We start from the raw sequence: 13,970 nt of genomic DNA, 5'->3' as shown, positions 1-13,970 counted from the left end.
CCAGTACATTCATTTCAAAATACAAACACAGGCCAAGAAAGAGCCATGACATAAAGCACCCAAAGCTAGGCTAACGTTATATTCGGTTACGATGTTGAAGTTGAAATCTGTCTAGGAGCATCAAGCCCCAAACCCAGCGCCAATGAGAGGTGTTTGTGCCTCCACTGCTTCCCGCTGATCTCCTCCCTGCGACCCAGGAGTCACCCATGACTTCTGGCCCCTGGCCACGCCATTTGTCCGGTGTCTGCTGTGCTTGCTAAGGCAGAATACACCCCTTTAATGATGGAGTTATAGAAAATTTTCAACATCAAGAGAATGAGTTCATCCATTGGGTATGGGGGGGGGAGGTTGGTGAAAGGAGGTATTACAACAATTATAACAGTAAGTTGAATGTGGAATAAACTAGAGCTCTATTTTTTTTTTCTTATAGCCATTTTCAGGGACCATAATGACTTCAGTGTCTTTAAGGTTTGGAACATGGCTTCCCTCTTGCCAACTGTCTCCGAATTTCTGCAGAAACTCATGCAGGTAAGCAGTCTCATTTAGCTGGCTTAGGACCTTCATTTCTTATCCTGACTTCCAAACTTCTGAAGAAGTGAAGGATAAAAAAAAAATCTTATAAGGCTAGTTTTTCTTGGAAGTCAACAGGAAAAACGTTGAACAACTGTAAGCATTATATAGCAAATTATTGGTTCTCAATTGGCAGTGCTTTAAACATACGGACAATAGGAAAAGGAAGGATTACAAACACTCACTAGGAAGCTATTACTTTAAATCCTTTATATGTTATTTTTTTAAAAGAAAGAAATATTTTGATTAACAATTGTATAAATGTTACAGAAATTTAGCTGTATTAAAAGAAATAGTTGGGCTTTTTGGGTAAGTTAGAAAGGAATTGTTTTCTCATTTAAATTAGCCTGTTATAGGCTGATGCTATCTAGAGACTCACTATACAATAGATATTTGGGGAAAGGTTAAAGTTAGATACATGACTTGATTTAATCCTATTTTCCTCATATTTAATCACTTTAATAACTTTAATAGCCATTCAGCCCAATGTCTCAAAAACGAGCCTTGCTTGGATAGAATTCACTAGTTACTGGTTGTGCAGAGAATAGAAGTTGGAAGCTGAAGTTATTTAATTTTGTGGACTCTCCAAAAGCAATTACAAAGGCAACAACAACAAAACGTGTCTAATCCAAGACCAAACGTTTAATAAGGACCGGGATAGTAATGGAATTTAGATTAGTTGAGCCCTCATTCAGGGCTTTTAATAATTAGTTCCTGTGGACTTCTTATCTAATTAAAGAGTGAGTATATTAGAACTAATAACACTTATCGCCGCTCTTAATAATTATATGGAGAGACTATCGAAGTCAAGGCCTCTGAATGTCATTGAGATCCTTGGTGCAGTTATGATGTAGTTCAAGAACACCTAGACAAGGGGACACTAATGTTGCACGGTGCAACGGAAGACAAATGAGGTTACTCCCGCCTCACAACTTAGTGCCCACTTGAGACCCAGGGAAACACTGAGATAATGAATATGTCATCAAGATCAGGGAAGTGCTTATACATGACCATTTTCTCTGTAAACATGCAAATAAGGCAATGCTTCCTCAGCTATTCTGTTATATATTGTTTGGCCGATCTTACTGTTGTCAGAACAGGCTGTCTTAATGAACATTTCACAGGCAAGTGAAAACTTACAACTGTTAGTTCAACACTGAAGACTTTAAAGTTCTTTGTTAATAACTGAGGATAACCATTTTAATCATATTGCATCACTTCAATAGCCACTCATCCCAATTTCTCAACAACGCTCCTTGCCTGTATAGAACTCACTCGTGGTTGTGTGGGAAAGAGAACTTGAAAGCTCAAGTTGTTTCATTTCACGGGCTCTCCAGAAGCAATTACTAAGGCAAAAAGTATTGTAGGTGTCTAACCCAAGTCCATACATTTAGGAAGGGACAGAACAGAAGTGGACTTGACGGCTTTCAATTGCATAGATCAATTGCATCATTTTGGAGTACAGCATTATTGGAAAACTAATATGTGGACAGTATTAGTATTTAAAAAAAAAGGAAGTGAAAGATAAAAATACAGAGAAGAGGCCCTGGCTGGTTGGCTCAGTGGTAGAGCATCGGCCTGGTGTGCGGGAGTCCCAGGTTTGATTCCCGGCCAGGGCACACAGGAGAAGAGCCCATCTGCTTCTCCACCCCTCCCCCTCTCCTTCCTCTCTGTCTCTCTCTTCCCCTCCTACAGCCAAGGCTCCATTGGAGCAAAGTTGGCTCGGGCGCTGAGGATGGCTCCAAGGCATCTACCTCAGGTGCTAGAATGGCTCTGGTTGCGGCAGAGCGACACCCCAGATGGGCAGAGCATCGCCCCCTGGTGGGCATGCCAGGTGGATCCTGGTCAGGTGCATGCGGGAGTCTGTCTGACTGCCTCCCCTTTTCCAACTTCAGAAAAATACAAAAAAAACCAACAAAACACAGAGAAGATACTGCATACTCCACCTCACCCACCCACCGCTCAGCGGCAGTTATAGGATGACAGTGTACCTCTTCCTGGACTTTGTGACATTCGACCCACCCAACACTGGGGCGTAAATGAGAGCCATGCTGTATTGCAGCCTGTTTTGTTTCATTGTTTTGGGGGGTGGAGATTTGCTTTGTGTGCGGTTTTGTGTCTTATTTCAAAATTTTATCCCATGTTTTGGGAGGCCATGAGCACATGTCGACTCACATTTCCTTCACTCATGCTTCCTTGATTGTCACTCTTTGGCCCTTGGTGGCTTTTATTGTGTTTTTTTCTGTGTGCTATCAGTATAGGAAATCTGTACATTCAATTGGAGTAGCTTTCAACCTACAATAGCATCAACACATGGAGCTGCAGAGACACACACATTCTTCATCCTGGTCTCAGTGCCCTCCTCCTCAAGAGGACCACATGGTGGTCAGCCCACCGTGGTGTTTTCCTACATGATTTGAAAGGCATCTGATCTGAAATCTGGAGAACTCAGGCTTAGTCCCCCCCATGAGCTCATGCCTGGGTTGTCTCACGTGTAAATTAAGGGTGCTGGACTACAACACCCATGTTCAAGTTACATTAGTCTACAATTTTGTTTCACACAGCTCATCGCTCATTTTCTCTCCCTTTTTCCTTTCAGTAATACTTTTTTTGCAGATGGGTTTCTGTCGCGACAAAGAGGATGTAATTTTCTCTACTAAAGCACTCTGACTGTGGGACAAGACTATGTTCAAATCGATCAACTTACTCAAAAACACATTTATCGTAGAGATTAAGCCATTCCCTTTAAATTCAAAGTGTTCTATTTCTAAAGCAACGTGAACTGTTTTGTTTACTGAGTACACTCTAGATATAACCTGACTTTTTCTCGAAATAAGGTTAATAAAGTTTATCAAAAAGAGTGCCTGCAGAGCCATCGTCACCTCCTGGGGTCATCCTGGATGATGCCTGGGATTTCATCATGGTCGGTTCAGCAGTATCATCAGACTCACAATCCACCTTGCTCAGGTGGCTCTCAAGGTCAATACCTACTGAATTTGGAGAGACATTATGGCATAAGTAGATCTTAAGTCAGCAAGTATTACTCAGTTTCTCCTTATCCATCTATATACTTCAGGTATTTTTGAAGGCATTAAGCAATAAGACACAAAATTCCAGACATTCCTTCAAAATAGGCCAGAATCTGGATAAATTTAGAAAAGGAAAGTTTTGAGTGTGGGTCTTCTGTGAGGGTCTCCTTTGGATACGCAAGACACACGTTTATGTGCTACTATTAGTTCTTACCCCAGTACCTCCTGTGCCAGCTCCTTATTCCCAAGAGTCAAGAGTCGAAGCAGGATCTTTGTTCTAGGGGTGTCAGCTGCTCACATAATGGAAGGCACGACTTATTGGCAACAAATGTGTGACAGAAGAATGACCCGCAGTCATTTCAGAAAAGCGTTGAAACTGGTTTGACCACAATAATCCTACCTTTCAAAAAAGAAATTGAATACAATCCAGAAAACCCAAATCAAGCCCGTCCTGTGTACAAGACGCTTCAGTATGCAGCATGGTTGGGAGAGAAAATAAATATGATATTATCTAGCCACAAAGAGAGATTTTAGTCAAGTAGGTTCAAATAAAGCTTGTACACATGGAAATATGAGACAGCATTCTGTGATCCCACATTAAAAGCATTACTAGGTAACAGGGACATGGGAAGTCTTTGGCAGTCACATTGTGTCAGATGCCTGGAATTTCCCATTATGTAAGAAAATGTTCATGTATGTTGCAAAACAATTTCTAGTGAAGGAGGAACTTAAATATGGTTTGTATTTTGGTTATTGTATATTTGCTTTATTTACTTTTCTTTTTTTGCAGCATGACATCAATATGGGGTTGTGTTTGAATACCAGTAAACTGAATAAAAGCAACAGAGATCTACTATTTTTCTTTTAAAAAAAAAAGCTATCATCAGAAGCCATTAATCCTAATTGTACTTTACCCCTGAAACTGTGACAATAGGTGAGGATGTTTATATCTAGTGGTTTTTACCATAATATTAAATGCAGTATGTTTATATATCAATTCTCTTTTTTTCCCCCCAAAGGACTTTTTAAGTTTCCTTTTCTCTTATAAAGCACTTTATAAGTATATGAAAAATATTATAATGTATTTATCACCCAGATTCAGATTTATTTGTTTTATAAGATGTCTAAGATTTGACCCTTTGACATTTACACTGTCATGGTTAGGCACATAGCCCTATTCCATCAAACATGAGTTTTTTGAGTCTTTAAAAAATTAAAGAAGAATATAGCTGATCTATATCTAAACCTACTTATATTCATATTTATATCTATACCTGCATCCACATGTATACATAGAATTGAATACCTTTATCAAAACTTCATAAACCTAACACCTAAAAAAGGAGATTTTTTGCTTTATGAAATAATAACATATCTAATGCAAGAAAAAATGTGGGGGGGAAATAGCATGTAAATTATAATCAAATGAGCACCAAATGTCTGCATTAACATCAAACTATATAGACTTCTGACCAAGCAATATTGCTAGGAGTTGAGGGATGTTTCATAGTGGTGAGGTGATGAATTTGTAGAGTATATGAATCTAACGTACATGATACAAAACCTCACAGACATGAACAAGAAAATGAAGAAACCCAGAGTTATATCTGGAGGATTTCAACGCTTGTTTGTTATGTCCTCAAGGCCCTTCCATGATTTTGCAAACGGCAGGATGCTCTGTGTCTCTGTGGCTGAATCAATATTGCGTTCTATATATGCTACTTCATCTCTTTATCCACGATCCATTGACGACACTGAGGTCATTTCCTCGTCTCGGTCACTGTAAAGAGTGTTTCTACGGACCCGGTAACACAGATGCCTCTTCTACGCAATGTTTCTGTTTTCTCTGTGTATATTCTCAGCATGGAACTGCCTAGTCATACGGTCGTTCTATTTTTTTTATATAGAAAATTTACCCCGAGTTGTCATTTAAAACTCAACCTCTCCCGTATCTAATTGCATTTTAGCAAAATAATGTGAACTAGAAGACTGAATGCTGGTGGACTTCCTGAGAATTTTGATTATGCCAGCCATGGGGATCGTACCACTCTAAGTTCTCGACACTTGTAGTGTGCTCAGGAGAAGGAAAACTGCTACTCAAGGGTTTTTCTTTTTTTAAAATTAATTTTAATGGGGTGACATTGATCAATCAGGGTACATAGGTTTAGAGAAAACATCTCCAGGTTATTTTGACGTTTGATTATGTTGCATACTCATCACCCAAAGTCAAATTGTCTTCCGTTACCTTCTATCTGGTTTTCTTTGTGCCCCTCCACTCCCCCTACCCCTCCTTCTCCTTCCTCCCCCCCCCCACTGTAACCACCACAGTCTTGTCCATGTCCCTGAGTCTCCTTTTTATGTCCTACTTATGTATGAAATCATATAGGTCTTAGTTTTTTGTGATTTACTTATTTCACCCAGTATAATGTTATCAAGGTCCATCCATGTAGTTGTAAATGATCCAATGTCATCATTTCTTATGGCTGAGTAGTATTCCATAGTGTATATGTACCACATCTTCTTTATCCAGTCATCTATTGAAGGGCTTTTTGGTTGTTTCCATGTCTTGGCCACTGTGAACAATGCTGCAATAAACATGGGACTGCATATGTCTTTACGTACCAGTGTGTTTGAGTTTTGGGGGTATATACCCAGTAGAGGAATTGCTGGGTCATATGGTAGTTCTATTTTTAATTTTTGAGGAACCACCATACTTTCTTCCATAATAGTTGTACTACTTCACATTCCCACCAATAGTGGATGAGGGTTTCTTTTTCTCCACAGCCTCTCCAACACTTGTTATTACCTGTCTTGTTGATAATAGCTAATCTAACAGGTATGAGGTAGTATCTCATTGTAGTTTTGATTTGCATTTCTCTAATAGCTAATGAAGATGAGCATCTTTTCATATATCTGTTGGCCATTTGTATTTCTTCCTGGGAGAAGTATCTGTTCATGTCCTCTTCCCATTTTTTTACTGGATTGTTTGCTTGTTTGTTGTTGAGTTTTATGAGTTCTTTGTATATTTTGGATATTAGGCCCTTATCTGTGCTACTGTTTTAAAACATCAACTCCCATTCAGTTGGTTGTCTGTTTATTTTGTTGTCAGTTTCTCTTGCTGTGCAAAATCTTCTTAATCTGATGTGATCCCATTCATTTATCTTTGCCTTCATTTCCCTTGCCTTTGGAGTCAAATTCATAAAGTCCTCTTTATAACCAAGGTCCATTAGTTTAGTACCTATGTTTTCTTCTATGTAATTTATTGTTTCAGGTCTTATATCAATCTTTAGGTCTTTGATCCATTTTGAATTAATTTTAGTACAAGGGGACAAACTATAACCAAGTTTCATTCTTTTGCATGTGGCTTTCCAGTTTTCCCAGCACCATTTGTTGAAGAGGCTTTCTTTTCTCCATTGTGTGTTGTTGGACCCTTTAGCAAAAATTATTTAACCATATACATGTGGTTTTATTTCTGGGCTTTCTATTCTGTTCCATTGGTCTGAGTGTCTATTTTTCTGCCAATACTACTATTTTGATTATCGTGGCTCTATAATATAGTTTGAAGTCAGGTATTGTAATGCTCCCAGCTTTGTTCTTTTTCTTTAGGATTGCTCTGGCTATTCAGGGTTTTTTTATAGTTCCATATAAATCTTATGATTTTTTTGTTCCATTTCTTTAAAAAATGACATTGGAATTTTGATGGGAATTGCATTAAATTTATATATTGCTTTGGGTAATATACTCATTTTGACAATATTTATTCTTCCTACCCAAAAACAAGGAATATTTTTCCATTTCATTATATCTTTTTTGATTTCCCTTAACCATGCTTTGTAGTTTTCATTATATAGGTCCTTTACATTCTTTGTTATGTTTATTCCTAGGTATTTTTGTTGTTCTTGTTGCAACCATGAAGAGTATTGGGGTTTTTTTTTAACTTTTTTTCTGATGTTTCAGTGTTGGCATATACGAAGGCAATGGACTCTTGTATATTAATTTTGTATTCTATGACCTTACTGTCTTGGTTTGTTGTTTCTAGTAGTCTTTTTGTGGAGTCTTTGGGATTTTTGATGTATAGGATCATATCATCTGCAAAAAGTGAAACCTTTACTTCTTCTTTCCCAGTATGAATGCCTTTTATTTCTTTTTCTTGCCTGATTGCTCTGGCTAGAACTTCCACCACTACTTTGAATAAGAGTGGAGAGAGAGGACGACCTTGTCTTGTTCTTGATTTTAGGGGAAAATTCCTCAGTTTTATGCCATTTAATATGATGTTAGCTTATGGTTTATCATAAATGGCCTTTATTATGTTGAGATATTTTCCTTCTATACCCATTTTGTTGAGTGTTTTAAACATAAAATGATATATTTTATCAAATGCCTTTTCTGCATCTATTGATAAGATCATATGGTTTTTGTTCTTTGTTTTGTTGATATGGTGTATTACGTTAACTGTTTTATAAATGTTGAACCATCCTTGTGATTCTGGGATGAATCCCACTTGATCATGATGAATTATTTTTTTAATATGTTGTTGTATTCGATTTGCTAGTATTTTGTTTAGTATTTTAGCATCTGTATTTATTAGAGATATTGGTCTGTAGTTTTCTTTTTTTGTGTTGTCCTTGCCAGGTTTCGGTATGAGGGTTATGTTGGCCTCAGAAAATGTGTTTGGCAGTATTGCTTCTTCTTCAATTTTTTGGAAGACTTTGAATAGAATAGGAACCAAGTCTTCTTTGAATGTTTGATAGAATTTACTAGTATAGCCATCTGGCCCTGGGGACTTTATTTTTGGGGAGGTTTTTAATAGTTTTTTCTATTTCTTCCTTGCTTATAGGTTTGTTTAGGCTTTCTGCTTCTTCATGACTCAGTCAAGGAAGATTGTATTGTTCTAGGAATTTACACATTTCTTCTAGATTGTTAAATTTGGTGGCATACAGTTTCTCATAGTATTCTACAATAATGCTTTGTATATCTATTCTATCTGTGGTGATTTCTCCTCTTTCATTTTGGATTTTGTTTATATGAGTCCTTTCTCTTTTTTCCTTAGTGAGTCTTGCCAAGGGTTTGTCAATTTTGTTGATCTTTTCAAAGAACCAGCTCCTTGTTTTATTAATTTTTTTCTATAGTTTTTCTGTTCTCTATTTTATTTATTTCTGCTCTGATTTTTATTATTTCCTTTCTCCTGATGGTTTTGGATTGCCTTTGTTCTTCTTTTTCTAGTTCCTTAAGATGTTAGGTTAAGTGGTTTACTTGGACTCTCTCTTGTTTGTTCATATAGGCCTGAAGTGATATATGAACTTCCCTCTTATTACTGCTTTTGCTGCATCCCAGAGATTCTGATATGTCATATTGTTATTTTCGTTTGTCTGTATGTATCTTTTGATCTCTGCTTTTATTTCTTCTTTGACCCACTCAATTTTTAGAAGTATGTTGTTTAGTTTCCACATTTTTGTGGGTTTGTTTACCTCTTTTTTGCAGTTGAATTCTAGTTTCAAGGCTTTATGGTCAGAAAATATTCTTAGTATAATTTCAATCTTGCTGAATTTGTTGATGTTATTTTTGTGACCTAATATATAGTCAATTCTTGAGAATGTTCCATGTACACTAGAGAAAAATGTATACTCTGGCACATTGGGATGAAATGTCTTGTAAATGTCTATCATGTCATGTTTCTTTTAAGGCCAATATTTTTTTTTTTTTGATTTTCTGTTCAGATGAACAATCTAAAGCCATCAGCAGTGTATTAAGGTCTCCAAGTATGATTGTATTTTTGTCAGGTTTTTTTTTTAGGTCAGTCAGTAACTGTCCTATATATTTTGGTGCTCCTTGGTTTGGTGCATATATATTAAGAAGTGTGATGTCTTCTTGATTCAATGTCCCCTTTATCATTATGAAATGACCATTTTTGTCTCTGATTATGGCAGCCATCTTGTAGTCAGCATTGTAAGATATGAGTATTGCTACACCTGCTTTTTTTTTTTTTTTTTGGATGTTATTTGCTTGGAGTATTGTTTTCCAACCTTTCACTTTGAATTTGTTTTTATCCTTGTAGTTTAGATATGTTTCTTGTAGGCAGCATACAGTTGGATTTTCTTTTTTAATCCATTCTGCTACTCTGTGTCTTTTTATTGGTGAGTTCAATCCATTTACATTTAGTGTACTTATTGACACTTGAGGGTTTCCTATTGCCATTTTATATATTGCTTTCTGATAGTTTTGTATCTTGTTTGGTTCTTCTCTTTTATCTTCTATTATTTGTTTTTGTTTGGTTGTAATCCATACTTCTTTTCTCTGTTACTTCTTTTTTCAAGCCATGTGCTTCTGTGGTGGTTTTTTCAGGGGTGGTTACCATTAAGTAATGGAAAGGATACATATCATGTTTATTGTAGTACATTATCTCATGAGTGCACTCCATCTCCTTTGCTACTTTTAGTCTTTGTTCTCTCCCCTTTTTTGTTTTTGTTGTCACAGATTAATCTTGGTTTTTTTTGCAATCTTGATGGAATTTTGACTTGTAGTTTTCTTTTGTTTTGTTCTTTGTGTTTGGTTGGAAAACCCCCTTTAGTATTTCCTGAAGTGGGGGTTTTCTGGTGATAAATTCCCTCATCTTTTCTGTGATAACATTCCCTCATCTGTGAATGTTTTTATTTCTCCTTTGTATTTGAAGGATAGCTTTTATGGGTATAGTATTCTTGGCTGGAAGTTCCTCTCTTTCAGAACTTTAAATATTGGTCCACTCTTTTCTAGCCTGTAGAGTTTCTGCTGAAAAATCTGTTGATAATATAATAGGCCTTTCTTTATATGTTGTATTCTTCTTTTCTCTGGCTGCCTTGAGAATTTTTCCTTTGTTTGTGCCAATTTCATTATGATATGCCTTGGAGTAGGTTTGTTAGGGTTAAGATAACTCAGTGTTCTGTTTGCTTCTTGAATTCAAGGCTTTAGTTCTTTCCACAGGCTTGGGAAGTTCTCATCTATTATTTGTTTGAATATGTTCTCCATTCTATTTTCTCTCTCTACTCCTTCTGATATATCCATTATGCTTATGTTGCTCTTTCTGATGGAGTCAGCCAATTCCTGTAGGGCTATCTCATTTTTTTTTAATTTATGAGTCTCTCTCCTCTTCTCTCTGTAGTGCCTGTCTCTCTCTCTCTCTCTTTTTTTACAGAGACAGAGAGACTCAGAGAGAGGGATAGATAGGAACAGACAGACAGGAATGAAGAGAGTTGAGAAGCATCAGTCATCAGTTTTTTGTTGCAACACCTTAGTTCATTGATTGCTTTCTCATATGTGCCTTGACCGTGAGCCTTCAGCAGACTGAGTAACCCCTTGCTCGAGCCAGTGACCTTGGGTGAGCTTTGCTCAAACCAGATGAGTCTGCATTCAAGCTGGCGACCTCGGGGTCTCGAACCTGGGTCCTCTGCATCCCAGTGTGATGCTCTATCCATTGCACCACCGCCTGGTCAGGCTAGCTGCCAGTCTTCTATGTCTCTCCTCTATCTGGCTTGTTCTATTGGCTAAGCTTGTTACCTCGTTTTTCAGCTCATGTATTGAGTTTTTCATCTCTGTTTGATTCATTTTCATAGTTTCAATTTCCTTGGTGATGTATTCTTTCCGTTTGTTGAATTGGTTTTTGAGCTCTCTAAGTTGCCTTTCTGTGCTTTCTTGTATATCCTTGAGTATTTTTAGGACTTCCATTTTAAATTCTCTGACATTTAACTCCAAAGTTTCCAAGCTACTAAAACTTTTTTTCTGTAGATTTTTCCTCATCTATCTGAGCTACATCTCTGTCTTTTGTATCCATGATATCTGATTTCTTTTTCCTTAGTGGCATTTGAGAGTGGTATTGTTAATAACACTAATAAGAGTTTATTAAAAAAAATAGAAAATTTTTTTTGAGAAAATGCAGTGAAAAACTAAAAATTCAATTGTGCTAAGTGGAACAAAAATACATAGAATGGAAAGCCTGAGTTGGGGGTAGGTGACAAGGAGGCAAAAAATTGAGGCAAGAATCCACAAAATGTCACAAGGAAAAAATTTGGATCAAGAATAAAATAATTTGTTTGTAAATCATGGTTGAATGAGAGAAACAGTGTAAGGGAAGAGAATAAAAAAGAAAAAAGGAAAAAATACAGTGAAAAATGAAAATTCTATTGTATTGAGTGGAACAAAAACTACATAGAATGGAGAGCCGGAGTTGGGGGAAATGCTAAAGAGATAAAAAGTGAAGTAAAAAGCACACAAAATGCCACAAAGAAAAAATTTAAATCCAGAATTAAATAATTTGTTTTGTGGGTGAGATTTGAATGAGAGAAAAAGTAAAAGAGAAAATAAGAAACAAAAAGAAAAAGGGAGAAAGAGAGAGAAAAAATGAGTTAAGTTTTTTGGAACGTAACACATAAAAAAAGAGTGGAAAATGTAACATCTATGGGTAATAACATTCAAAATGAAAAGAAAAGAATAAAACAGAAAGAGGATAAAATGACCAAGGTGGAAGAGAAAAAAAAATACAAGAAAAAAAAAAAGAAAACGTTATAAAGACTATATAGATTTTTCCTGGTTTTGAGAGGTTATCTTCTTTCTTTTTCTTTCTTCTCTCTCTTTTTGGCTGGTGGTGCTGTACTCCAGGTTCTGCCCCTATGGCACTCTTAGGCAGAGATTTGCAGTTGATGTGTCACTATGGCAATAACATAGACTAGGCCTCAGTCTTCTTGGTAGATGGAGCCTGTTAGCATTTGCAGGCTCTGACAGTGGGAGAGTTCATTTTCCTTGAGCCTCTTCCTAAATCTCTGCTTCTTGAACCAGCAGCCTGGGGATCCAGCTGTAAAGTTGCCCTGGCCACTGCCTAGAGAGCAAGAGGCTCTAAGAGCTGCCAAATGCCCCACTCTATCTCCACTCAAAGCAGGGTTCTGGGTAAGGCTTTGACAGCCAGAGGCGCCAGTGTACTCAGGCAGGGCTGGGAGCTGGTTTCAGATGTCTTTCTATGAGCCTCCGGGCATGTCTAGTATGCCTCAGCACTCTGCAAGACTCTCCCCAGGTTTTTTGCACTTTGTAACCTGCATTGCCTGGCAGGAAGATGCCCAGTCACTGCCTGCAGAGCAAGAGGTCCTAAAAGCTGCCAAGTCCCTCCTCGAGGTCCGCTCAAAGCACAGCTCTGTGTATGAAAGCTTTGTCAACCAGAGCCACCAGCTCAAGCAGGCAGGGGAGTGAGCTGATTTCTGGTTCTAGTTTAATTTGCCTCAGCGTTCCGCGGGTGTGCTCTCCACAGGCTTCTCCCTTGGTGGGAAGCCTACAGTCCAGCCCACCCAACTTCTGTAGTGTTCTCCGAGGTCTGTTCCATGGGCCTGTCCTTTTTAACCTGTATCGGCTGGCTGGAAGTTGCCCAGCCACTGCCTGCCGAGCAAGAGGCCCTGAGAACTATCAAGTCCCTCCTCCAGTCCCCTTAAATCTCAGGCCTGGGAAAGAAGGCTTTGTCAGACAGAGCCACCAGCATAAACCCACCAGGCAGTGAGCAGACTGTGGATTAGGCTCCCTCCAGCACTCAGTGGATCTGCTCTCCAGAGGCTGACTGTGTGCCCTTTCCCCCACCCCTTCCGCAGTTCTCTTTCCCGGGAATGTGCTTCGTTTGCCTGTATGGCTGGCGGAGGCACCACACCCGTAGGGAAGCTGGCTCACCACGCACTTCCCACATGCTGCTGTTCAGGGTACCAGGATTATACAGAGACTCTGGGTCACAGCCATGCAGAGGGCCACTGCTGACAGTCTCTGACCCAGCACCTCCATCCAGGAACATGGGCACCCATGCTGGAAATGCCGGGTGGATTCACTCACACACTGCCCACACTCGGTGACCGGGATACCAGGAGTAAACAAGGCAACTGCGTGCCCACCACTGCCAGGGTCTGCCGCCAGTGTTAGGTCCGTGTGGGCTGAGCTGCAGGCACACTCTTTCCCCTGCTTGAATGTCTCTGCCCTACCATAGCTTTTTCCACACCTCCATCCCTCGCTTTCTCTCAGTTCCAAGTGAAAGCAGCCCTTGCTCAGGTCAGTGAGTTAAGCAGAATATTCCATTCTCTGTCTTATTTCCTTCAAAGTGGATTATATATTCAGCCACCTTTTCACCCAATCATAACTTTGTTTGATGTATGTGTATTTCAGATGCTCCTGAGATTGTTTTTCTGTCTCTAGTTGAATTTGTTGAAATTTCAGGGAGAGGTTTTGGGAGCACTCCTCACGGTGCCATTTCTCTGACATCACTCTCAAGAGCTTTCCTGTGCAGGGACACCATGGTCTGGGACACCTCTTCCTGCCTGCACTGAGCACCATCATCCTGCTGTGGGATGCAATCTCCCGTGCTGAGCACGCCCTGGC

At 38.7% G+C, this 13,970-nt stretch overlaps 1 non-coding gene across 1 annotated transcript; it reads right to left on the bottom strand.

The window, feature by feature from the left end:
• Positions 1–422: 422 nt before the first annotated feature.
• Positions 423–553, bottom strand: LOC136316537 (small nucleolar RNA SNORA33). The gene has a single exon (XR_010727766.1). It is a non-coding gene; the product is annotated as a small nucleolar RNA SNORA33 (small nucleolar RNA).
• Between the last annotated feature and the right edge of the window lie 13,417 nt (positions 554–13,970).

The sequence above is a fragment of the Saccopteryx bilineata genome, chromosome 12 (assembly GCF_036850765.1).
Source record: "Saccopteryx bilineata isolate mSacBil1 chromosome 12, mSacBil1_pri_phased_curated, whole genome shotgun sequence".
Taxonomy (NCBI): domain Eukaryota; kingdom Metazoa; phylum Chordata; class Mammalia; order Chiroptera; family Emballonuridae; genus Saccopteryx; species Saccopteryx bilineata.
This window is presented reverse-complemented; position numbering and strand designations above follow the sequence as displayed.